Genomic DNA, 27,156 nt, shown 5'->3' with positions numbered 1-27,156 from the left:
AAAGCAACAGATTCCTAAAATCTCAGAAAATAAGCCTCATAGGTTTCCCTAAAATATTACTGAAGACTTTTCTGTAATTATGGCTAGTAACATAAAGGAATTCTGCAAAGCAAGATGAAAGCTCTGGTTAGATAGTTATTTTTATAATTATCACAGAAGGAAGGTTCCTGGGTGTAAGTTATGCATATAAGATGAAAGTCCTGCCAAGTCAAGGCTTTTCCTGCCTACATCAAGTTACTAGTCAAAGGGATATATCAAAGAAATAGATTAGTATTAGCAGGGTGAAATCTTGGCTGGGTGAACTTGAGTAAAATATTTTCACTCACTTCTGTGGAGAATTTGATCAAAACAGATACTTGTTTTATAAAGATACAGCTTTCTTTCAAGAGTAAAAAAGAAATCCTTATCTATTAAGAGCTCTGGGTTTCATCTTAATTTGGAGAAAGATGTTGTCTAATACTACCTGTCCTCAAAGGTGTAAGATGAAGTTTTGTAATGACCAGAAGAGAAAGCAGATCTACTTTGGCCTCTATAAGCCAGACAGCTGCTTGTGACTTGAGAGTTCTACCTAACGGGCAAAGCCAGGCAGAACTTATTTGATATGATCTGTATACTCTGTACTATTGGACTAATGAATAGCTACTGATGGATATTGTATCTAGAGGGCATTTCACTCTGCTGAGTCATACAGTTTTGCAGTATGTCAAAAATGAAATGATTCTTCTAATGGCCAGCATTTTTCTTAAGACAGATGAAGACCAACATGCAGCTAAAATCTTTATAAGGGACAGCACAATCCATCATTTCAGACATGATTTTGACATTATCCAATATCTTAGCAACTGACCATGCAAACTGCCTATCCCCAAATACTGCCACATGCCCTCCTTCATCAAAGAGTTATAACCAATACTGAAATGATGAATGGTTTATTTCAGTTGCTTTAATTGTCTTATAAAGCCAAGTAGCTATCTGGCTACACAGGCAGAAACAGAGAGAAAAGAGAGGTCTGAAATGATTTCACTCACACTGCTATGTGTAATTAAAGACATTGTCATTATGAAAAAATTGCCCAGCAGAGGTATCTGTTAAAGGAGAGAATTTGGGTCCTGAAGAGTTTTATGTTGGGAGGTATTCTAAAATATTTCCAGCCTGTTGGTTATCCACAGAAAAATCAGAGGCTTGAGTCACTAGAGGAATTTGTTTGCAAAATAAGAGACTACCTGTTTGCACCGTAAGAGGCAATCCTACCCCAGTCTGTAGGTGGTCATTTCCTTTAGGGACTTAAATCAGACAACTCTTTGATAAAAACTCCTACCAGCTGTATCATTATATATTGAAAACAAATAGCTTGCTGGGAGTTGGCTACAAAAACTTGAATCTTTGATGAATTTAGCTTCTGGTGTGAGACATGGCATGTTTTATCTTGATCAAGTGGGACAAGGAACACCCTGGTGTCCCTGACATTTTCAAGACAGATTTTAGTTCACATTGATTCCTTGTCAGCTCACTCCTGTATGTGATAGTCATTTGCTTAATGGCCAACAATGAGCCATCTAGGTACATAAAAATCTCAAGCACAGCACAAGCCATTTTGTGCGCTAAAAGGCTGAAGTTCAGATTTGAAATAGTCGCATGGTATTTTAACAAAGAGTGCTCTATCCATTACACTATCAAAAAACTTTGGCCTGGCAGACATCATATTTCATCACACTGCTGTTATAGAAATACTGTGTTTCATAACTATGTTCTAGGTAGGACATTAGTCCTTGCATGTAGAAGACAATTTTTCACAGTAACAACAATGGCCTCAGGGTCTCTCCTAAATAGAAAGTGGCTTTAACATTAGGAGTTCAATTGAAGGCTTTGGAATTCAAATTGCAAATTCAAATTCTTATGCTACTTTTGATGTTTGTTTGCTTGCTTGTTTAACTTGTCAGACAGTTATGATGCCCAGTTTGGTGAGAGTGAAATTGGCAAAACTGAGAGGAAGGTAAGAGCACATCTCACTCTCTTGTTTCACAGCCTTGTGATTCTGCTGTAATGCCAAGCTCAGGAAATCAGGTTAATTTTCAGGAAGGCATGCTGCTTTGTCAGTGTCTGAAAGCTCCTAATTTCTGCAAGTCTGCTACACATCATTCATGACAGATCACAAAGAGAAAGAAAACTTGTTAAAGCAGAAAGAACAACCTGAGGGACATCACTCCTATTGTATGCTGCTTAGTATAGAATGTATTAAATTAAAAATGTATATATATAGAGTATGATAATCTTTTTTCTTGTTAATGATACTGACCAAACTAAACAGAAAATTAGACATTTATCTAAAGGGAAAGTTGCTCTTTCAGAACAGAAATATCTCCAGCAGGCCATTCTCATTTAAAGATAGTCTTGTTTGGAGACTTAATTGGAAAACTAACTTTGGTCTGGTACGTTTTTCTTTAGGTTTCCCTAGTTTGTAATAAATTTGTCTAAAAGCAAAAAGGAAAAACGGGTAGGCAGAGAAATGTCATAGTTAAAGGATAAACTGATTAAAATAGAGAAAACAAAATTACATTAAAAGGCTGTGATGTATTGCAGAACAAAACCAAAAAATTTAACAACAGAACGAACCCTGGAAGATGAGCAGTTTATTACTTTTTGCTTTCAGAAAATGATTGTTCTTCTTATGTATGTTTCCTAGTGGAAATGTTGTCTTAGAAGAACTGATTTTTCCCTGTTAAATGAGTGGAAAGCTGATTTCCTCTCTGACTGCTGAAGCTCCTGAGAAATACAGTATTTTTGGACCAAGCTTCTGTGCATATCAGAGGTAACTGGTTAGAACAGCCTGGTAGGGTACAGGATATGACTGAGAAATTCAGAATACGACTCAGCTCAGTGTGCATCATCACAAAACCAGAGCAGATGTGCATCGAATCTGCCACTGTCATGTTAATTCCTATAAGAACTATATTATCTAGGGTTAGTTAAGCAGTACCATGAAATATTTTACATCTTCTCAGAAGGCAGATAATGGACAGCAAGCAACCTCTTAGTAATATCCTGGAACAAGAGACCTCTTTAAAGGTATTTTGACTATCCTTGCTCTTGTGGGACTTTTTACTATCCCAGGCTTTAAATAGTTTTCTATGGGGTTTTCTTTAATAAACAGCAGCATAAAGTCTCACACAGAAGTGCCATTTAGCAGCTGTCAGGTAATTTTCCAACATATCACAAAGGTCTTCTCCTTAGTGGAAGACTGTCTGTGAAACTATGTAGGTGTCTACATCACCGACGGACTGCAGTTATCTTGTGAACTATTTTCCAGTCAAAAGACCTACCTCCTAAATAGTTCCAGGGTATACTGGAAGACTTGTTCCCACTGTTCTTGGGGAAAAGGTTACTAGCTGCAAACAGCCATGGATGACAAAAAGGTTTTTATTCAAACATTCACATGAACAAGGAAAAGTCTCTCTTTGAAGAATACTACTGAGTGAAGAGCAAGAAGGGCTTTAAGATTAATCTTTTTACCTCTCATAAACCTTCCAGGAGCTTCTTCAGTAAAACTTGAAGAAAATCCGTAAACATATGAAGTATTAAAAATGAAAGTGAAAAGCAGAGAGAAAATACTCAAAAAAACCCCAAACAATCTTTGCTGTAGAAAACATGAAGATTATAATCAATAAAAACATAAAGAATAAAATTGTGTTCTCTTTTATTTCCAGAGCAGCCTGGGTTTTAAGAATGTCTCTTCCATCTCTGCAGCATCCTACACAAGTACTTATGTTTTATGGTGATATTGATAAAAAGATGATCACCCTGCAAGGCTTTAAACTGTTCCAAAAAATGGAACAAGGGTTGCTTCAAACTCATACATGCTCACTTTGATCAAACACTTGAACAGTCCCACAGAAGCCACAAAGAAGTATTTCTGTTCAAAGTCAGGCCTGCCGAAGTGTTTTCAGGTTCAGAAAGTGTACTTGTTGCAAATCGATGCTTTCTGTTCTAAGAAATTCTCATATGATCCTATTCACAAAAGAAATCGGTAGAATTACCCATTGTATAGGAAATTGAAGGTGTTCCAAATGGAAATGGGTCCGGCCAAAAAAAATGTTATTCCATTTTACTCAAGAAAAATACCAAGCTTCTGGGTCACAATATTAGTATTTAATATCACAGTAATAACAAATATATATTTTTAATCAAGTTATCATTATCATTTTAAGCATATGTGCCCTCATTCTCTTTGCTTTAACTAATTTGACACGACATTTTATTTTGCTTCTCCACATATACCTTGCACATTGATGAGCTGGCACTTCCATCTTTCAAAACAATATTAAGTAAAAATATGTGCAAGGTTTAAATTTTTGTTTGAAAATTAAATAAATTAAAAGCAGTTTCAATGAGCTGCCTGAGAATGGAGAAATCTTTTTTTCTAATTTTTAATAGAGCAATTTGTCTTCTTTTTGTCCCCAGACACTTTCTACTAGAATTTTTAGCTAATAGAAAATCAAATATCTTACTGAGAAGTATTTAATAAGCATATTAAAGTAATTATTTTCTTGAGTTTCTCTAATTTTTTTACATTCATTGTTTTTTAATACAAATAAATTACTGTTATTGGCAGTTTGAGCTGTTTATTTTGTATCTTGCTCTCCTATTAAGTGTTTTCTAGAGCTTATACATAGGAAATTACTATGAAAAGAAATAAAACCTCTCTGCTCTAAAATACTTTATTTTGTTAGAGACACAGTAATTCTATAATACATATATTAATAAGGATGTTTAATGCATAAAGAAAGACTATAATGATTGAAAATGAAAGAGGCAGACTATTTTAAAAAAGACTGAGTCTGAAATGGGAAGCTCCTTGCAATTGTGGTGTCAGCTCAGAGTCTTAAAAATTAATTAGGAGTACAAAGAGAGAGGGTCAAAAAACATGAACTAAAATGTTAATACTGGGTCCTAAACCTGGACATTCAATACAAACAAGCATAGCTGAAACCTTACTCTTCAATTCCATGTAGATAGTGCAAATTCTTCTCAGGCAAGAAACACGAAACAGACACATGAAACAAACCTGGTGATTTTTTTTTTTTTTTACTCCAGTTGTTGCCATGAACTTTCAGCTGAGACCGATTCATGTAGAGCAATTATCCAGTCAATGACATGTTAACATAAAGCAACACTGTGATACTTCATCAAAGTATAAAAATAAGATTGTTTTGGTCTCAAATAACATATGGTAAAATATGGGGTGAGCATTTTTTCTTCCAAGACTAGATATGTGCCAAACCAGGTATAATTAATGGGAGCAGAGGACAAAACTCCAGCAGCGAGATGCAGTGATACCAGTGCATAGCTAACCTAGGTTTGTTCACTACCAGTTTTTACAGTGAGCTGACACTGAATACTAGCAGATTATCTCATGGTTGTCCATGTACACATACATTCCACATTTTCTAAAAATGACAATTCCTGTGCCATGTCACTAGCAGACTTCCTGTGCAGAATTACAGCACTCAGGTGGGAAATTGGAGCTGGATCACTCCCTCACTATTTGGAGATAGCCACTGTTCATGCAGAGAGCTCCTCAGTCCCATTTAAGGAGCCTTATTCTGCAGTCTTCACATAAACAAACCACTGTTACTCATGCAAATCTCCTACCTGCTTCTGAGACTTGCTTGTGCGAGTGAGTTTCAAAACTCTGTCAACAGGAGAAAAACACTCTACCTCAGGCTAAGGATGCTGAAGCTGCTTTAAAGACTGCAGCTACTCAAAAAAGTATAACCCAAAGCACTTTGCTGTTTGCAGAGCTTAAAAAAAATAAGCCTTTCCACCAATTCGTGAGCTGTATTGCAAATGTTGCTCAGTTACCAACTCCTAAATAACAAACTTAGGTATACTGTGCTGGCACAGTAGCAGGTCTAACAATTATAACAGCTGTTAATATAAAGATCAGCTATTGGTTTACACATAGGTTTTAAAATTAAAAAAAAAGAAATAATTTATAATACAGAGATTTTTTCTCTTTTTTTTTGTCCAGGGCAAAATTCAGTATTGACACTTGCTCTCAATGTAGCAATGTAGCAGAGAAAGAACCAGCAGTCAGGCAGCCACCATCTTTACATCTTTCTGCTTCTGTTATTGTTTTACTGCTGTCTTGAAATCTAGAACTCCTAATGACATGTTGCTGAAACCCTTCTGTTATCAAAACTTGATATTATGGAATTGCCCTGAACAAGTTTGTTGTTTTTTTAACTTCTAAGTTAGAATCATAGAATAGTTACGGTTGGAAAGGACCTTAAGATCATCAATTTCTGACCCCCCTGCCATGGGCAGTTAATTCATGAAAGATATTTTCAAAAATTCAGTACTGGAATATTTTGAGCACTCGTATGATTTGTTGTTAGTGTCTGAACCTGACACAGATTAAGGAAGCAGTTTACATTAAGAGTGCACTGCATGGATGTCCCGCGATGGTTTATCCTGGCTTTTGATGTGGCTGAGTTCTTTCCTTTTCAGTCTAGCCTCAGCATGGTCTAGTAAAAGCTGCTATGTAGCTCTCAGCCTCTCTCCTGCTGCTTGACGATAGAGATACCACAAACATAAAAATATATTTTCCTTGAAAAATGTGAAGACCTGTAAACATTAAATGTGAGTACAGTGAGGAGATTTATAAAGTGAATAGATGGCATTTATTTCAGATCAAGCTCTGCATCAGTCAGGAGCTGGAAAATAAAAACAGCTTGTGACAGGCAATGACCTGTTCCAATGGTTCAACAGCCCTTGTAATGAAGCTGCAATCACTCTTCTGATCTCCCATGTTCTTGTTTCTTTCTTTTCCTTCTTGAGGAGCTGGCACTTCCAATCTATTCTAATTTCCCTGATTCTAGGCTTTGATTTATACTGCTCTGGCTATTGTACATCCTGTCAGAGGAAGGAGTTAAGGATTCAAGGCAGAGGGAGAGGCAGCCCTGACATGAAGTTGAGAAAGAACAGAGAATAATACCAGAGATTAAACTATTCTGACGGGTGACGTTGTAGCCTGTCTCACTCTATAATTATACATAATATTTTTCCTTCAGTCCTGGCTCATGTGAACAAATATCCCTCACCCAATAAAAGACCTCAAACAAAACAACCAAACAAAAAAACTCAAAACCAAATACCTATATGTAAAATGACGATCCAATATAGTAAGAGCATAGTGAATTCAGAATTGGCACATTAGGACATTTAGGTTCTGGTCCCCTTGACATCAACATGAGACTAGACAGAAAGCATTTATTCTTCCTTCTGCCTTTGTTTACTCTGATGCAGAGAAATGGATTTTCATAAGCTCTGCTTTGCTAACAAAGTGTGCCAAATAAAGAACAGATTCCTTAGAAGTGACATCTTAAATAGAATTTCTCAGCCTTGCTTGCTGAGACACTTCTCTGTGTATTCACAGGTCTCTGGTGCCCTGTCTATGTCTCATACTCTTTTTTTGCTGTTCTTTTATGAGTCTGAGAAATTTTTGAAACATAAGAATCTCCATGTAAGCGTAGATCACTGATGCCCCTACCTGAGAGTACAGTAACTACACATACTGATATGTAGTAAATATTTATTCATGCTTCAAGGGAACATCATGCACTTTGTTCATCAATCAGAAGTCTTTTCTTAAGTGGAAGGATACCTTTTTGAACTCTGACTTGGCAATCAATGTAAAATCAGGGATGTAAGAACTAATACCACTAGAAATTTTAATCATAGAAGGCATAACAATTAGTATACTTGGAAGTGATACATATTTCCATGTTACTTACCAAGGCTTCTTAAAAACCTGCTATGTTGCTTAGTTCAATAACTGTCACTGAGCAAAATACCCATTGCAAACATTTTCAACTGTTATACCCTTTATTTTCAGCATGTGTGAACAGGTTGTGTGTGTGGGAGAAGAGAAGTTAAGAAATGTGGGTGACAGAAATCATGAAAGACTTTGCACTCTTTTCTCAGACTGGGTACCATTTCATTCTGTCAGTATTTTGTGCCAGACCTGGGGACTGTCACTCACAGTATGTAGCAGTTGATATGGCAAACATTCCTGGGGCATTTCTTCAACAGTGATGTACTACTTGAAGTGAATAAAAGAGCAGTAGCATCTGTCCTACAGTGAGCAGAAGAGGCAGCAGGTGGTATAAAAAAATGGCAGTGCTAAGTCAGCGGAAATGCGGAAATGTTGTAAGACTGGAATCCCTTTGCTTGCTTTGCAGTTCCCAAGCATTCAAGAAATGGGATGAGGGAGCAGCCAGATGCTGAAATGAAGGAAACTGTGAAACAGAAATTACCTTCCCAGGGAAGCCAGACCTGTCTTGGGATCACACATTTTCCCTTGGGACACGCACAGACAACCAGATTTGTATTTTTGGAGTGGACTGAACCCTGAGCTGCAGCCAGGATGGAGGAGAAGCAGCACAGTTTCTATCCGGTGTGGTGGTAGTCCTGGTGTAAGCAGTGAAAATGTCCCCAAAGGTAGTTTCTAGTACTGCTTACCATTTTCTTGAAGATACCCACAGTGTGGACCTGCACTTGGACTTAATGCCTCTTTAAAAACACTTACCTTTCCCTTTAAAAAGACTAGTGGGCAATGCAAAATAATGTCCCCTTGTAACACATCAGCATTATGGTCAGAGCATTATGGTCCTGTTGCAAACCGTCTTCAAGAACAAGCTGAGATATAGAGTCAGCCAGCAGAGATTTGCAATAATTATCTAATGTGGGAAAAAGGACAATAAATACAGCCCCTGCAGAACAGCCCACCACTCTGGTTTTGTCTTTTCTTCGAGATCTCTTTGGTTTTGTATCTGTCCTTTCAGCTATGATGCTCTTGAGCCCTTCTTACAGCAAAAGGGAACAGTTGTTGGCCAGCTTATCTGCCTGTCCTATTATCTGGAGTACTTTCAGCTTCTGCTTATAAATATCAAGTCATTAAATATCTTTAATTAAGGTGAGAAGCTATATCACATGAGTTAAGCAAACTCAAAAAAAAAAAAATTACTAAATTCTCAATGATGAGCATGAAAAACTTAAAAGCATCTCTTCGCCTTGACGTGATCATTGAAACTATTAATCAGGCTGCTAAGCTTAGCCAGCACACTTGCAGATGGACAATTCAAAATATAGGGGGAAAATATCCAGTGGACAAATTAATGACAATTAACAGATTGTTCAGCATATGTCGTTTTATTGTCAGCGGTCTGAAAGCATCAGCTGTCTGATAAGACCAGTGACCAGTCACTTGGGACTGAGAGAATGTCTATTCTCAGAAAAGCCCATCTTCAAACAACTTTCTTTGAGGCTATTAGCCAAAAATTTTCTCTCATCTTGCAGGTTAATGACAATCAATTGTATACAGACATTTTCCTGTACAGAAGACTACTAATTATGTCCCCATAATAACCATTTGTGTTGACACTATGCTCCAGTGCACCAGCCTGATCAGATGACTTGCTTGCAAACAAATTTCTTTACCATTACCCCAGAGGGTGGCACAAGCTTATAATGACCACATGAGCAAGGCTGAGCGGAGAGAATGACAGTCTGGAATATAAGAGGATTGCATGGTTTTGTCTCACGTCTTATCTACAGATTCATGACTTTTTACCTCCTGCCTTCTCTTCCTTAGACTGGAAGGTCAGAGGTAACAACCAGACAAGCCCCACAGAACAGACAGATTGCACACTGTTCAGAGCAGTGATGCTTTCCTGCAGTGAATATGTGATACCAAGTAAAAGAGTAACTCTTCATGTGACTGGAGTTTTTTAGGTGATCATCTAACCTATTGAATCAAAGACTTAAACAACAGATGATGTCATTTGATGACTGGGCTGCCTCTTTTCAAAGAGTGTTGAGAAGTTCATGTTAGAAAGGAGAGGTGTATGGAAGACAAAACAATAAGAAAGAAACTGAATGGGAAAGGTCTCTGTGTTCAGCCTACTGGATGTAGATTTAAAAGAGAAATATTTCTCACTCCTCTCCCTATCCTTTGCTCATGTCTCCCATCAGGTCTTGTTACCAGAGTGCTGCTTTTCACAGAATAATTTTTTGCTTGTTTTCAGAAAAACATTGCTCCTTTCAGTTAGATATTTAATTACAGAATTGATAGATTATGTAAAAAGAAGAAAGTGGAAAAAGTGGAGCAACATTGGCAAAATATATTCTTTGAAGAAACATCAAGAAAGGAATGATTTTATTTTCAGATTATTTCTCCATTAAGCTTTTCATTTCTTACTGTGTGGCAGATAGCATAATCATCTCTGCATAAATAACAGTAAGATCAACTGTATGACATGATCTGCTCTGTTGAGGAGAATGCAGAGTTTTTTTGCAGATTTTTTTTCTCCGTTTTCCCCCTGAGGGGCTGTAGGTAGTAATTTCAGCAAGCAGCAAGATAAAAAAAATGCATGAAATACAGGTATTGTATCAAATCTCATCTAGTCATGAGCTGAGCTGGCTACAAAGGGTCTGGTCCTGACCCTTCAGCATGCAGGACTGCAGGACTGAGCTTACAGCTAGGATGGCATGCACATAATTACTTATAGAAACCCAAACATCTATGTCATTATATTGTAAATTCTCTAAAGAAAGACCAGCTCTCATTTTCCTCACTGTGCAATTCACATTGGAGTTCAAGGAACAGAGGGATCGCAGACAACATGGGACCCTCCTCCACACTGGCACTTACCCACCACTTTCAAATAAAAGCAATGATGTTCTCCCTAGCTAAGCAACTCTCCCCCAGAAAAGGACCAACAGTCAGGTTAAGGTACTCACACCAGCAGCACTGAGAGTTACATGGAAAAACACATTGGCTCCTACCAGAGCAAATAAGAGCATCTGTGAGATGCTACCTTGTTCTAGCACCTCTCCCCGTCTTCTCATGGCTCTCTCCCAAACATCCATCAAGTCCCAGCTTGCCAAGCCCTGATATCAGGAGAAATGTGCCAACTGACAAGGACTGGGTTAGACTCCTTCTGAAGATACACTTTAAGCACCCAGAGAGGTTCACTGTAGAGCAGCAAGAGGTCTGGCACTCAGGATACATGTTAATCCTTTCAGATCATGGCAGGGAAGCCTGGGCTGAGCAAGGGATAGCAGTCTTTAAAATCCCTGTGCCTGTACACACTAGATGAGGCTGTGGTGCTCTTTTAGTGTCCAGGATGCAGCGGAATCAGAACAGGGTGTGCACAGCCTGGGTGCCCCTCTCCAACCCTGTGGCTGATTGTTGCAGCAGAATAGAGCAGGTTAAATAAGGATAGATTTGGCATTATGACTGCAGAAGTCTTCTATGTGGCCTGTGCAATAACTAATCATTACACAGTAAAGGGTAATAATTGCTTCTTAATTTGGCAGTGCAGGAATTGGCTTCATGGCAGAGCACGGCAAATTGAAGAGATGGGGTGCTTCTCAGTGCAACAAAAATAAATAAATTGTTGAGATCCCTATCGAAAAGGTCTTTATAGACCTTCAAAATAAGTAAATGATTCATCTTTATTTAGATATTATCTTTTGTCTATTTGCTCAGCTGCAAAAAATTATTCTCCCTTCCTGGTTGTTGTTGTGCTTGTAGTTTTCTTCCTTGGTTTATGAAGCAATAAACTGCAACAAATTAAATCTTTATTTGGAGCCTTTCTTGTGAAATAAATAAATAAATAAATAAAGAGAGGGAAAAAAAAAAGCCACCACAATCCAAACAAAACAAAACAAAAAACAAAACGGGAGAGCTCTCCTGGGGGTTTCTCCTTGTTCTTACTGTTGTGTTGCATTAAGAGGGCTAGGAAATAAGTTTAACCACAGCCTCCTCATGCCTTGAAGGAAAGGACTGAAGAACCGTTTCTTTATACCACCTACTCAAGCTGGAATAAAAGTTAAATTGAGAGTTTTTCACCTACTAAGACATGCAATCAGGAGTATCTGCTCTTCCCCATTGATTCAAGCTGAATGTTGCATCTAAAGTGTATCAGAAAATGCAGAGAATGCATTTCTCCTCTGCTGTTGTGCTGTAGGCATTTGTTATGCCATCACCCTTAGCGCTGAATCAACACATGTTCAGCTGGTCTCGTGGGGGAAACTGCAGTGGGGAAACTTGATGTTTCAACTGTTACTGAAACAGTGGGGAAAAAGAAGGGGTAGGTTCTCATTCAAGTCACAGGCAGAAAGATCCCCTTTGAGAGAGGAAGCAGCCGGACAGTCTGTGCCCTAGATCACACAAGGAAAAGGTGATTCAGACAAGTCTCCAGTCAGTGATTCTTCAGAAACTGCACCTTTTACTCAAAGCAGCCATAGCCAATGCCTCTCCCTGAACCACAGCACATTTGACTTCTAGGGTGCCACTATGTCAACTAGCCACATCTTCCCATACAAGGAAAATACTGCTTTTGCTGGTTTGTGTGGTTAAAGGCTTTCTCTCTGCAAATCTGCAGCCTGCTTTCCCTCACAGCTCTGCACACTCCCGTTCAGGTTGCTGGGGTGCTGTTTTCAGATGCCCTGGGGCAGTCTTTTCCCCTCACTGTTCCCATGCTGTCATTCTCATGCTGCTATCTTTATAGTCATGCACTTGCACACCCCAACAGTCTTTCTGTGGTGGGTTCTCGTGGGCAATTATTGCCACCAGTGAGAGACTGAGCTTTTTTTTTCCCCACTTTTGCTACATTTTGGCTATAGCTTTTGAGTAATGAAGGGAACACAATAATGTTCATATGCACATAAGCAACTGATCATGCAGCCCCTGCCCCTATCAATGTATGCTCTCCCCAATCAATACTAACAGTAAGTAGTAACAAGCTCAGGGTTTCAGCATGCGCTGCTGGAAACTGTATAGTTACTGTAAAAAGAGTGTTAGGGGCAGAACCAGCTTCTCCACATCAGAGGACAGCCAGGAGAGGTCAGGAAATCATTGTTTCTCTTCCCAGCTGAGTGCCATGAGGAAAACTTCCCTTCTCCCTTCTGTTTCTCCTCTTTGTTTTATTTTCCCCTGGCTTATGTTTTCCCCAGTTTTTCACAGTTAGAGTCAATGTAGGCCATCAGCTGTGGACTCCAGTAATAAATCTCCAAGCATGTAAACGTGTCTCAACATTTCTTGTGCAAAAAGCTGTAGTGGGAGGGAATTTCTATTACTCTAACACATATAACATAGATCATTTATTAATTTATGTTGTTTATTTGGTTTACATATGTATCACCACATATATTGAGGAAATCTCCAAATGGCTGAAATGGGTTAGTAAAAGTAAAAATATCAAATCTGGTGATAGATGTAGGACCTGATAACTTAGAGGTGAAAGGCAATGCTAAACTATTAAACAACCTAGCCAACCCTGGCAAAGCAAACTTAACTACTTTCCATTGTCCTCTTTTCAGAGTAACCTGGAGAGTGACATTGAAATATTTATTAAGAGAAAAACTAACTCACTGGGGCCTGCCATGCTATATCAACTATCTGCAACGTTGCCCACTGGTTTCCAAAACCTACAAACACTGCCCCAGAAAAAAATGCATTGTTAATTTGTGTGGCATGGGCCTGGCTCTCCTTCATTTCTCATATTTTGCAGCATCTATATGTATATAAAATAGCTTTGAAGTGTAGCCCAAGCAGAGCTGCAGCTTTTTACAAGCATGTGGGTAGCAAGGAAAGGAATTAGGTTCCAGATAGAATGGAACCAAGCACATGTTTTTCTTGAGATTAATTTTGCTTTGCTTGTTGAATATTTTGGCGTACAGATAAAAATATTGTATCTAAACTTGGATTTCTAAAGCCAGAGTCAAGAGCACACACTAACAGCTTGATTTTTTTAAGCAAGCAATATGGCCAGAAATCGTTTTTACAGATATTCAGTAGAAAATGTGGGAGCCTCAGCTATTATGAGCTTGGAAATTTAATTTTAACACTGCTATTGTGTGGGTTTCTTAATAAACTGAAAGCTTGGTTTCTACTCATTTCAAAGCTTTTCAACTCACCTTTAAGTTCATGCCTTTGAATTGGCATGTAGTTGCAGTACAAAGCAATGCTGCAGAGGTGAAAGAATGATGTTGTGATTCCCATGGGTTCATGGTCATAATATGAAAACTCTGACCTAGACAGCTTTCCAATAAGCCCATGTCTCAGAACTAACAGAAATAAAAGATATCAGCAAAACAGAGATCATCTTCAGGAAGTGTCTCCATGATAAATTCACCTTTAGTTTTCTGTTCTGTAATGTTCTTGTTTTCTAGGACTCAGTAGTTAAAAGAGTATTGTGTAAGCCCTGATACAGAACATGATGCAGAGCTTTGAGAAGGCTGTGATTTTGGAGCTTTCAAGTGAAAAGCAAGAAGAGGGAATCATCTCAGCATTTGGAAGGGGCAGGTTTGCTCTAATGAAGTAAGAAATTGTATACATGCAACTGCTGAGGGAGGCTTTCTCTTATCACATTTATAGGAGCACAAAGGTCTCTTTCAATGCCTGTCACATCATTCCTTATTTTTGGATTGTATAGGTTCTTAGTTCCGGTTTACTTGCTGGAAACAGAAGACTGAATGAGAAGAGTTGAAAGAACAACTCTCCATAAGCCAGATCACTTGCTGTCCTGTCTCAAAAGCAGCCAGTAAAAAAGAGCAAAGGCAATGGGCAAAAAGTGATTCTACACCAGCATACATTTCATAGGCTAAAACAGTTAGTGGTGTAGGGAACTCCCTGTGACTTTATTCACATCGAAAACTTCAGGTAAGTTTGTTTGGTTTTGCTCGATTGTTTCATGTGGGGGTTTTGTTTGGGTTTGGGTTTTGGGTTTTTTTCTGTATTCTGTCTAATTTGATCATTTTTACTCATTACAATTTGGAATCAAAAACACATCCTGGGACACTGAGTGCCACAGCTCAACTGTGCAGTGTTTCTTTAAAAAGTTCTGTCTGTTATTATCCACCTGAGAGCTCTGGGTCTGTGGTTGTGGAAAAACACAAACAAACCCTGTTCACCTTCTCTGTCTCTTCAAGGTTGCTTAGACCACATGTATTCCTCATTAGTCATATCATTTCTGGGATTATGTGTCCTAGTCTATTGAGGTCTGCTCTCTGGAAGGCAGGTAATTCTCACCATCTTTGTCACCTTCTTGCGTAACTTTCTAGGTTCCTCTCTTCCCTTGCAGTGCTAGCATGGATGGGTAGAACTGCTGAGGGTTTAAGGAGATCTATCATAGACCTGCTCCAGATAGATGCTGCTGAGAGACATCCCATGCATAGCTGTCTGTATCAGCAACACCCAGGGGTGAAAGAGAAATATCAGGTCCATGCTATAAGCTAATTTTCATATGGAACAAAAAGCAACCAAATGTTTGAAAGATACGTCATTCATTTCTTTCTATGGATGTCCAAAATTTAGTTAAACTTCCTCTGTGCAGGCTGTTACAGGAGTGTTCGCAAACACTTTAAAATCTACAGAGCAAGGGCAGACAAATCATGTGAGAATGCACATGTTATCTTATACATTTTCCATGTTAAGAGCTGAGGTACAGGAGTTTACTGAGTTTGTCCGAGGCCATTTCAACAACCTGTTTTGAAACCAGGAATACAGCCCTTGTCACTATTTTCCAAAAAAGTAAAAAGAAAATTACTCCTCATCCTTTTAATTATGTGTCATTTCCACACCCCACTTTGATTTTTAAGAGGCATTAAAAACAATAATGTAGAACATTGTCAGATTAGTCATTTGAAAGAATGGCAATACTTGAGTTATCTGGGGTTTTTAAAACCAGGTATTTTGCATTCCCCTATACTTCATAGTAGGAGATATAGTCTCACTTTTTCTGCTAAAGAAAGGGAGAGAGATAGTTACAAGCTTTTCTCAGACAAAATGGACAAAATTGTTTTCTTCACCTTCTTTCTCTTTCCTTACTTATTTCCAGTAGTATACTCTTGTTTTTTTTCCCTTTACTGAATCACATCACAAAATGATTAATAACAGTAGGATATTCCTTGCAGGGAACTGCTTCTGGTATAGAAACCTTTCAGTAAAGAGCCCTATGTTCACTCCCAGTGGAGAAGATTGTGAAAATGACTTGCAAACATCAAACAGACATTTTTAATGAGAATTTAACAGTGACCCCCTTCATGTATTCTTTCCTTCTAGTGGTTGGTGAGTGTGCTGGCTATCACAAATGTCAAAAGCAGAAGGGCAACTTGTATTACCTTCCTTATTCTCTGCTTTTCCTTATATTTAAGAACCTTCTATGTTTGGCTAAAGGTAGAAACTTTACAACCAATTTGCCCTGCTTATACCCTCATTGCTAGGACTCAAGGTCAGACCTGAGAAGGCATGACATTGCCAGGTTAAATATAGCATCTTGTTTAGTGATAGTAGCCTCTCCTTTCATGTCACTCATGTTCTGACAGCTTTCATCAGCTGAGAATACACTGCTAGAAAAGTGAAATTAGTGCGGGTGAAAGATGCCAGTAGTGGATCATATCAATTTGCAGCTTAGCCTCGTCATGGAAAAGCAACAGCAGAGAAGACAACCCTCTGGCTAGTTTTCCTTCCCTAAAAGCCAGTCTTCCCCCAACATTCATGTTGAGCAACAGTTCTGAAGTTCAGTGAGGAAAAAATTGTCTGCATACTTTTCCATATTAAGTCCTTCACGAAGTTTCCCACAACTAGCCCTCATCTGCCTTAATTTTCCACACATATATTAATTTGCTGCCATGCAATATTACGTATGAAATGGAGTGAACTGAATTTCCCACCATGGCAGAATGCTGCTGGACACATAGGAAAGTAAGTCTCAGAGACAACCATTTTTAATACATCATCTGGCCTTGGTATCAATTGATGTGTAAAGTACTACACTTAATCTACCATAATAGCAATAATGCATACATAGACATGTAATAGTCCTCAAGACTAGTAACAATAATAGTCTTCAAGAACACTAGGTAGTGGTGGAGGAAAAAAGTGTACCCTCTCTGTCCACACACGGACATTGCTCCATCCATGTGCTCCGCTCTCAAATTCCACTGAATCTGTTTTAGATGAGAAATTAGTACTGGAGCAGCAGGGAGCTGGAACATAAGCAAGTCCTTATAATTTTTGAAAACAGTTCTGATGAAGTGTATGATCTGAGCAACGCCATGGCATTGTGAACCCTACTTTGGTAAGTTTACCTCTGCTTAACATTGGCAAGTTTACCTCTGCTTAACATTGGCTAAGCTGAAAACACACAGAACTGAGTAAAGGCCCAGATGTAGATCCAGTCATTAAATATTAGCTTTAGTTTATTTCTCTCTCTTTTCACTTTTTCAAATATTCCTGATTATGAGATCTGCTTTATTACATGTAAAACTGGCCTTGTTGACCATTTATTTTCTCTTATACCTCACCAAGATCTGGAGCAGTTAGGAGCTTCAGTTTGGGTTTTTTTTTGAGAGATGGCGAACATTTTAGTTTACCCTCAGTTCTGAACAGAATCTTTCCTGATAATCAGCTCCTAAAGACTCCATTTTCCAACACCCCAGTGCAAAGAAAGTCCCTGTGGATGGAGTTTGTCTGGTCCTGTTTTCACATGGCAACACCACAGCTGAACCTCAATACTGGGCAAAATGCAGCCAATGAATCCTCACAAAACTGTCATGAAATGAGGGAGAGTTACACTCTCCACCTCAGGCTGCCAAACCTGAGCATACCTGGAGGGTAACAAGAGTTTGTCTCTGACCTCACCAGGCTTTGTGTCAGGCTGCAGGAATGAGTCAAAGATCAGGCAGAAGGTTGGTGGCATGGTCAGGAGCTTATCTGTGATCATCTTGGTCTTGGTCCAGTGTGCTAGGTATAAAAATATCCTTCTTTGATTAAATCCTAATGCTTGCACAAAGCATTATCATGCTTAGTCCTGGAAATGTCTGGGATATTCAATGTGTTCTACGGAGAGAGATCAAAGAGGCATTTAAGCCTAATAAAATGGTAATCATGGATGACTTCACCCACCTGTACCTTGGTAAGTTGACTGGTACATGCGGACTAAGAAGAGTGATTTCTAGAACAACTGGAGGATGGAGCAGTATGTGTCCTTAACTTGGTCTTAAGTAACTGAAGAAATCATACAGACAAACCACTGAATAGTAATGAACTTATTACTACGTTAAGAGTGTGAGATTAATAACTGATAACAGTTATTGAACTGCTTTAAAAGTAGTGGAGGTAGAAAAAAAAAAAGAAAAAAAGAAAAGAAAAGCAAAGAATAAAAAATAAAGGGAAAGTAAAATCCATAGATTCAAAACAACAGTTTCTGGTTCAGTGAAGTCATGCAGAAAGCAAACTGAAAAACAAGGTAGGAAAAAAAAAGATATTCTGAAATGTTAAGGTCCAAGGGGTTGTTTGAGCCAAGCAACCAGCTTTCAGGAAATGACACTTCAGCTCTAGTGAAGGCCCTAGCTAAGAGAGTGAAATTAGAATAAAACACAAGCAAAATGTCAACCATACATAAAGAGGGCCAAGGATGAGTTAAGTGACACTGGGGGCGGGGGACAGAAAAGGTAGCTGCAGGACTTTTCTGAAAGGCCTTAATTTCACTCAGTTTAGGAGGGAACCAATGGGATCTACTGCATATCCAAGGGGATAATGGGAATAATTAATGAGTAAAAGGAATTTGCAGAGGTTTAAAATGATTCATTTGGGTAAATCTTCCCTGCAAATGATGCTATGCCAATGTCTATGCTACACCTATTCTTTTCAAGACAAGAAAGGACATGAGCTATCGGAATGTGAAACATTGGAAGTGGAAACACTGGAACAAACAGATAAACTAAGCAGCAGCATATCACAAGGACCTTATGGTTATATATGCAAGGGTTTGGAAAGCATTTGAAAATGAAGTGGCTGCACTGATAGCAAAAATACGCAAGCTGTTGTTGAAGTCAGATACACTACAGAAGGACTGCAGGGGAACAGCAAGCATACCTATCTTTAGGACAGGCACTAGACTGATCTTAGGTGTTATATATTGAAAAGTTTTATTTCACTTCCACGTAAATTGATTGAAACTAACAAAAAATAGAACTACATACAGTAGGGAAAAAATAATCAGTTTCCTTAAAAAAAGAAAATTGTCTCTTCTATAATTTCTTTGAAGCATCAAGCTAATAGACCAAGAAAAACAATCTGATAAGTGTGTGTATATGTACAATTATTTATGTGTCTTCTTAAATTGTTTGACAAATTTCCTTTGAAAAATATAAATCTTTGTAAAATAAGTACCTTATTATTACAAGTTGGAAACACTTTAGGAGAAAGAAAGCAGAAACTACACATGAATGATCATTTTTCACTGTAAGAGTTTAACAGTTGTGTTGCCTAAGATTCTATACCATGTATAACTTCTTTACTGAAATTATTGCTGTTAGAAAAGAGGAATAAGAATTGAAGTATTTCATCGTATAAGTAAGCTGGGTGAACCTAGCATTCAAATGGCAAATGGAAGTAAGTGTTGGCTGATGCAGAATCATCACAGGTGGAGTGAAACTATTAGAAACCTTCCTGAATTCTAAGCCAGCTGTGACCACTCAAGGAAGGATATTTGCATCATCGTGGACAACTCAGTTGCAAATTCTGCTCAGTTACAGCAATGGTCAAAAAAACCACGCAAACCCAACAGACAAAACAAAATTTCCATTAATGGATAGAAGGAGTACACGGCGTTAAAATGAAAACAGTTTTATTGTATAAACCAGTACAAGCCAATAGTCCCCACCTGGAAAGCATTGGTCAATACATCATCGAAAAAGGCGATAGCAGAATTAGCAGATTTTAAGTCATGCAAAGTGAGTGGCAACCCTGGGATCCTAACTGAGAAAAGAAAAGTAAATGAGTTGAGCAAATGAATGGCACCTATATAACGAACTGGGTGTTCCTGTTAGCCTTTTCACACCATATAACAGAGACGTAGCAATAACATTGAAAGACAACTAATTTAAATAGATCAAAGGTTGACTGGAGTGCGATTTTCCCAAGAAAATATGTAATTAACCTACTGAACTCACTGCTGTCACTAAGGTAGTGAATTTACTAGGAGTCAAAACCAGATCAGTTGCTTATCTGGCCAGTGAGTACATCTGCAGTTTGTCTAGAATTGCCAGAGGTTTCCATTTGGTGAGGAAGGCAGATATCTGTTTTCATTTGAAATGGTCTCTGGGCAGTGAGAAAACACAGGCCAGTCAGTATTAAAACATTTTACTTGAGGGCAGTGCATATATCTAGGGCAGCATTCCCAACACCTGCCTCTGAAGTGTGTGGTAAGGGACATTGATAGAGATGCTATATTGGACAAGACAAAACACCTGCCTGGTCCAATGCTGCTATCATTATCTTTTAATGTATTTTAACTGGATGACTGATGTCTTTTGAATAGGAAAATAATGAATAATGATAACAAATAACAAAATTTTTATTAATTATTCATGCTAACGTTCATGAAACTCTAGAGATGTATGAATATTTTCATTAATAAATCATCGGCCACCAGCTTGCAATAAATGACCTTAGAAATCATAGTGGAATGAGCTTGTTTCCATTATTCATGAAAAAATGTGTGAATAATTTTCGATATATGACCACTACTCTGCTTTCTAATTGACTAAATATGAGATAAATAAGCATAAAATAGGCATCAGTAATTCATTGCAATACCAGGAGAAAGCAGGAACTTCTGGAAATCCTGTGGGCTGTACCAAAAACTTACTGTTTTCCATGGACAGATTTTGCTATTTTTTATTTCTCACATGCTGGAATAGATCATAAAAATGAAGGGCCTAATCTCCAAAGTTTAAGGATCGTCCTATTTCCACTGAAATTAAAAGAGCTTACATATTCAGACTACCTGAAGATTCTGATCCAGAGAAATTACTAAGCAAGAGAATTCATTTATATTACTAGGTTTATTTTATCTCCTTGGTTCCCAACACAAATTTTCACAATGACTCAGAAGAAAGATCTATGAAGATATTTTTTGTCTTATTTAATTTCTTTCTCAAAAAAAAAAAAGAACAAAAACCTAAAAAGAGCCCAACGCCTTCCACTGTTTACTCAGAGCTTGAGGAAAACCCTAAGAGATGTTGGTTTACAGAATTTTTCACCTATTTGTGCTGTGGCAGCTTATAGAGATCTTTATTTTCACCACTGTCAGAGGTGCCCCATACTATTCCCAATGCCGATCATCACATTGCTTTTCCCTTTCAGCAGAGACTGGTGAAACAGAGCTGTTCCATGAATGGTTGTCAAAACACTGGCGTATTCTAATTACAACATTTAATATGTTTTTGTGAAAGTGAAATTCTGAGCTCAATAAACCAGAATACGAGAATAAACCAGAAGTAATTAAAATCAACAGAGTCACTCCTGATTTTAAAGAATGTAATTAAGATCAGAATCCAGCCCATGAGAGTCAAAAGAGATACTGGAAAGACAGAAATCAGAGAATCATTTTATCCAAAAGAAAACAGACAGAAGGCTCTCAGTAAAGCAGCTGGCCCTAAATTACTGTCTGTTTCATTTTATCCTTATCATATTCTTAAAAATGAATACAGAAGCCCATAGACTACTGAAATCCCATTGTATATCTTACTCCCATTTGCAAGCATTCTTTAGGAAGTGCTCAATGAAAATAAGATGAAATTTATTTCACCCTGTTCCATCCTCCTGGGACTTAAACTTACATTATATGAGAGATGTCTTTTTGGAACACCTGCTGATATGTGTCCTTTTCTGCAGGGAACAGATGGTATTGAATATAGGAAATAATACAACTTTAAGGGTAGGACAGATAGCTCAAAATGCCTGGCAGCTCCACAGCCTAAAACATTTTTACATAGAAACAAGCTCAAGGCCCATAGGAAAGGGATGCAGTGCTTTAATACAACTACAGGGATGGCCTTATCTTTTAATTCTGCCCACTTGCATCAGGGAGATGTGGGAAGGCAGTGGGATAAGTCAGCAAGAGATCCCTACTCAACCTGGTGTGGAGGGCTAGACAATACAATCTGCTAGGCACAGGCAGCTGGTGTTCAGCTGGTGGGACGAGGATATGAAGTAGGCAAGTCTGCATCTTTAGGGCATCTCTGACCCAAGAAAAGCTGTGGAGACCCTGGCAAACATAAAGCTACCTTTTCCAAACTATAAGAACTGGAAAAGATGGCTAGGGTGGTGTGTGGGATGTGCTAATTGTCTCATTTAGTTACAGCCGTTCTCAGTGCTTGAGCCTTTGTGCAGCCTGGTTCTTTGAGATGGGAAACCAGGCTCAAATTTAACAGGGCTTGAAAAGCTATCATACAATTTAAGTTTTTTAAGATTTAAGGCTACAAGCATTTGTGAAAAAGTTATCCCTGTCATTCATATGAGCTGGATCTAAGCCCTTTCAGTTTTTCTTACCCTGATTGCCATTGTCTATGCACCCAAAGGGCCCACAGAAGGTCAGGGCAGTGGTTCCACAAGTAAGTAATCCTCTTCCATGCCTTCAAATCTGAGAATTACCTGTAGGTTGCTGCAAGCTGTGAAGCTCAAAGCTAGAGAGATCCAAAATTTGTGAATAAATGGCTAGATAAAGATTGGGCTTCCCAGCTCTTATTTCTTCTTACCGCTTTCTCCACAATTTAACCCACCCCAGCATTAATCTCTGGGTGACCAAACCCGGACCAGTTGAGTCCCATCTGCCTTTTAGTTTTTGCAGCTTGGGATTTAGAAGAAGGAAGATCTGGCTGGAAACAGACACTGGAAGGAATGTCCTTAACTCACACCACTTGTTCCTCTCCTTCCCCCATAATGTGCTAGGAAGCCTCACAACTCCTGTGCTTGGGGATGCTTTCCTTCACCCTCCCTCTAGCACTAGAGGGCTCAGAGAATTGGGCTTTGGGCTGGAAATCCATCTCTCTGTGCATCCTCACTTTCCCCTAAACTGAACTCAACTTTCAAAGAGGTCTTGATTTCACAGAAAGAGAATCGGCTTCATGATTACTAGTTTGTCTTTGTTTCCCCATGCTCCACTGCTATGAAAACGGAACCAGAAAATAAGTCTTTTGCACATGGGCCATGATATTAACGGAGAAGTCTGGGTGAACAGGTGAGTTGGTTACAGGAGTAAAGTAGGGCAGAGTAACTGCCTGGGACTGTATCAACAACAGTGGGAGATTTCATAATAGATGTCCTCAAAAGATTATTGAATTAGACACCCAACAGGCTGAAACATCTAAGCACTTAGTGCAATTGAGAGCCATGAAACACACAAAGGGAGTCAGCCCAGAGATGACAACCAAAATGATAGTGGGGCATGAGACTGAACATGCAGGCAAAAAAAAAAAAAAAAAGAAACAGCAAAAAAAAAAAACAAAAAAAACCAAAACAAACCATGCTTTTGTTCACAGATGCTATATTTCATTGATGTCCTTGGTTTTTCCCTGTGTCTTGGTCTCTCTCTTGGGTGATGGCACAGCTCTGCACAGCTGCCACTCCTTCCACCTCCTCAGGACACTCCTGATCACACATGGTCCCGATCTCCCCAAGTTCTGCCCAGATGCAGAGTTACAAACTTTTGAGTAGAGAGTATTACTTAAAATCTTAATTTTGGATGGGAGAAGAACATGACCTCTCCTTTTTATTATTTTGTCCGTGATCCAAAGCAACTTGGGGACTTCCTAGACCTCTCTTCTTAAGTATTAAGCCCCCTTCCTGAGCGGACTGCAATGCAGAGATCATGGAGTGCTGCAGGAAGGGACAGAGAGGGCAGCTTAGTGGGGCACATACTCATCAGGTGAATGAGCTGATAGAACTTCTCACTCTCCTGATGCAAAAGCGAACAGCACTGCTTTTGCAGCCCCAGGGTCCTTCAGAAGGGAAGTTTGACAAAAGTTATAAAGAGCCTGAAGGAGAGAGGGAGCATACTCTGTGTAGCTTAACGCAGTTTATAGATGAGTCACCAAGAGCGGCTGGTGTCGTAAACTGTATGATCGAGGCTGGTATGTATTTAGACAGAGGCTGTGATTGCAGGCAATGCAATACCATAAAAGCAGGTAGTGAGCGTACTTCTGATCTCCTGTATTATTATCCTGTATTACCTTCCTCATTTTCAGCCTTTTTTCTTTTTTCTTTTTTTTTTGAGGGAGGGAGGTTTTTTAGGTTTTTTTTTGGGTGTTTCCCAGCCCCCCCCCCCCCCCCCCCCCCCCCCCCCCAAACTGAAGGAGCAGGCTGTCAAGCATAGGTTGGCTCTTCTTCTGGTTTTTGCCCTTGACTTTTTCCCTTTTGCCAAAAGAAGATATTCCTTAAGGGATAGGGACAAGCCAATGTGTGCAACCACACTAGCTGACACGTAAAAATGGGGAGAGATAGATACTATTCTGGCTAGATTTGCACTGAGAATTATCCTATCCCCAGAGTCCCCTTCTAGTTGAAAAGGAAGCTGCCTCGTCTTGCCCTAAGGGAACTTTGGGACATGAAAATAGAAAGAAAAAGCAATCTTACAGGGGATGGAGGAAGTTTATCTTGTCCTTTCCCCAGTGAAAGGGTAAAGACTCACCCCTAGGCCAGAGGGAACGAGTTGCAAGTCCCGACAGCCTCTCCCCAAAGCTGGCATGGGAACCACTCTGGGAAGGCAAAGCCTCCCCCACGGCAGCACCAGCTGCCGGCAGAGGGACGTGTGAAGGGGGGAAGCCGTGAAAGCCTTGCCGCTTCCAGCCTGCCAGCTCTCCCATCACCCTGGCATCTGGCCAGCTGAGAGGAAGGGACGAGCCCGGCGGCGGGTGCACACCGATGGAGGAGAGTGAAAGCAAGAGTGGCTCTAGCCGGACAAATGGCCGGGCGCTACTTTTACACAAGAATAAGCACCCCGGAAAGACCCTTGCCCCTCCAAAGCCTCCGAAACGTCTGGGCTCCGGGGAGCACCAGCACCTCCATGCCCCAGAGCTGTTTCTGGGAGGCAGCTTTCTCCCACAGCATACAGCAGCTCGCTCCCTCTGGCCGCAAGCACCCCGTGGCGGCAGCACGAGAGAAAAGAAAAGGAGCCCGGAGTCACGGCAGGGATCGGCTCAGCCCTGCCGAGGGCTCACTCGGGGCGAGCCGGACCCGGCCCTGGAGCACCTTACCCCTCCGCACCCGGCTCCCTGGACGCGCAGGGGACAGGACCACAGGCATAAGGAAGCGGGTCGGAAATGGGCCAGGGAAACCCCATCCCTTCCCCGCCTCCTGCATCGCTCCCCCTCCGCGAGGTAGGACATGGGACCTGAGGCAGCGGAGAAGAGCACTGACCCCGGACAGGTGCATGCTTCACAAGAGAGATGCTGAGGGGCGAGGGACCGCACTGACACATCGGAAGCCTCCTCCCCTTATACCCCGGTCCCCCTGCTCCGCGGGCAGAATCCGATCCCCGGGGACAGTTGTGCTCACCGCTCCCGATGACATTTTGCAGGAGTCATCAACAAACGTGTCACAGCGGGATTAAAAAAGGATAGTCCGGGAGATGTCCCTGTGCCGGAACGCAGCATTTATATAAAAAACATGTGGACAGCGCTTAGAATATGCGAGGATTTCTCTAATTCGAGCTACTGCTTCTCTCCTTCTCTACTGTACCATGCTAGACTAGATTCTGGGATGAATATCGCAGTTGTAATTCAACAGAGAAAGGCTGGGGACAATCCCTTTGCCTTCTCTCTTCTCGCTGCCTTTCCTCGGTGACCTGCACCTCCACGGACTCTTTCAGGAAAAGTTTCCCTATGTTTTGTCCTGCTCGTTCTAGCAGGAAGTAAAACGTAAGCTCGTTTCTTGGACATGATTTTCTTGGCGGGAGCTTTCCTATGACAGCAGCGGATGAAATCCTATGTGAAGCAAGGAAGGGGCGGAGGGTAGAGGACGAGAAAGAAAAGCGGCGGGGGGGTGGGGGGGGAGTGTGTGGGTAAGACAAAAATAAAAAAGGCAGAAAAAGGAAATTCAAAACAGGAGAGAAAAAGTCAGTAAAAGCCAAAGCTTTCCTACCTGCGATCCAGTTAGCAGAAGTTGCATCCCATCCCGCTGCGAGCGGCTGCTGCGAGCGGCGGCTGCAGCTTCGCGCCGGCTCTGGCGGCAGAGGCGGGCGGGCTGCGCGCATCAGAGCCCCGGGGCGGCCGCTTTATCTTTCTCTTCCATATCTTCCGAGAGGAGGGAGGGGGGTTGGGGTGGGGGGAAAGACAGATTACTTGGTACCGTGATAATGGGGGGAAACAGTTTGGAAGCTTTAAATGAGAGGCAACATTGCCTCGGCTGACGGAGTTTTTGTCTCTCCTTTGCTCTCTCACTCCCTCCCACATGCACCGGCACACACACGCGCACACACACTCACACCCTGATCGGCCCTGGGGAGTCCCTGCTTCGGTTCAGGCAAGCTGAGGTTTCAAAAAGAAATCAATAAATAACGTAGAGCAATAGAACTGTCAAACCTGGCTTAACGGTTTGCACAGGACTGGAGAAAACAAACCCAAAACCAACCATAAGCTGGAACTCGTTAAGAGAGCTGCTAATAATTCATACTTCCCCCAGCGCAAGGAGGGCAAGCTGCCACTTTCAGAGAGGAGGGAAGGGTCTGGGGAACGGGAAGCCTAGGTCGGCATCTCAGGTGAATGCCTTTGCTGGGGTGCTGTGGCTGTGGGTCCACTTGCTGCCCACCGGTGGGGCTGGGAGTAAGAGGTGCGTGGGGGTGTGCGAGTGCGAAGTGGGCTCGATTAGCTGCAATGGGAAGGCAATTTCTGCGGAGAATATTTACAATTTTCTTTCAATATGACAGGATTAGTTGCTGTTGAAGGTTCTCCTCCAATGAGATCAGCACTGCTTTCTGATTTGGTGGCTTTGCTGAATAGAAATTACTGGTTCTTGTTATCTCTCAAAACACTCTCCCCTCTTCTTCATTAGACACTCCTTTCTTCCTCATCAGAAGTCTTTATCTACAATTTGCACATCAGAACCGATTATTTTTTTTTTTCAATTACCTCTTCCCCATCTTTCCCCACACCACTCTCCTCTATTTCTGGTTACTTCTCACAATTCCATGATAGCTGTAAGTCTAAAGCAATGTACAGGAGGAGAAGAAGAGAAAAAGATCTTGCTTTCAGATTATTGCAAGCATTGGAGTCTCCACACACTGAAAAAGATATTGTTGCACG

The 27,156-nt window shown here is 40.3% G+C and overlaps 1 protein-coding gene across 2 annotated transcripts in view; it reads right to left on the bottom strand.

Moving 5' to 3' along the window:
• CHRM2 (cholinergic receptor muscarinic 2) overlaps positions 1-26,532 on the bottom strand; it is a 90,564-nt gene extending 64,032 nt beyond the window's left edge. For both annotated transcript variants that reach the window (XR_008974751.1, XM_057428096.1), the window contains exons 1-2: positions 26,437-26,532; positions 25,997-26,148 (exon numbers count right to left, since the gene is read on the bottom strand). The gene's annotated coding sequence lies outside the window, so the exon portion shown is untranslated. The remainder of the gene's footprint in view (positions 1-25,996; positions 26,149-26,436) is intronic.
• Between the last annotated feature and the right edge of the window lie 624 nt (positions 26,533-27,156).

Source organism: Pezoporus wallicus, unplaced genomic scaffold (genome assembly GCF_028554395.1).
Source record: "Pezoporus wallicus isolate ANWC-B61680 ecotype Strahan unplaced genomic scaffold, APGP_CSIRO_Pwel_v1 contig_2908, whole genome shotgun sequence".
Taxonomy (NCBI): domain Eukaryota; kingdom Metazoa; phylum Chordata; class Aves; order Psittaciformes; family Psittacidae; genus Pezoporus; species Pezoporus wallicus.
Note: the sequence above shows the minus strand (reverse complement) of the source record. Positions and strands in the feature narration are given on the sequence as shown.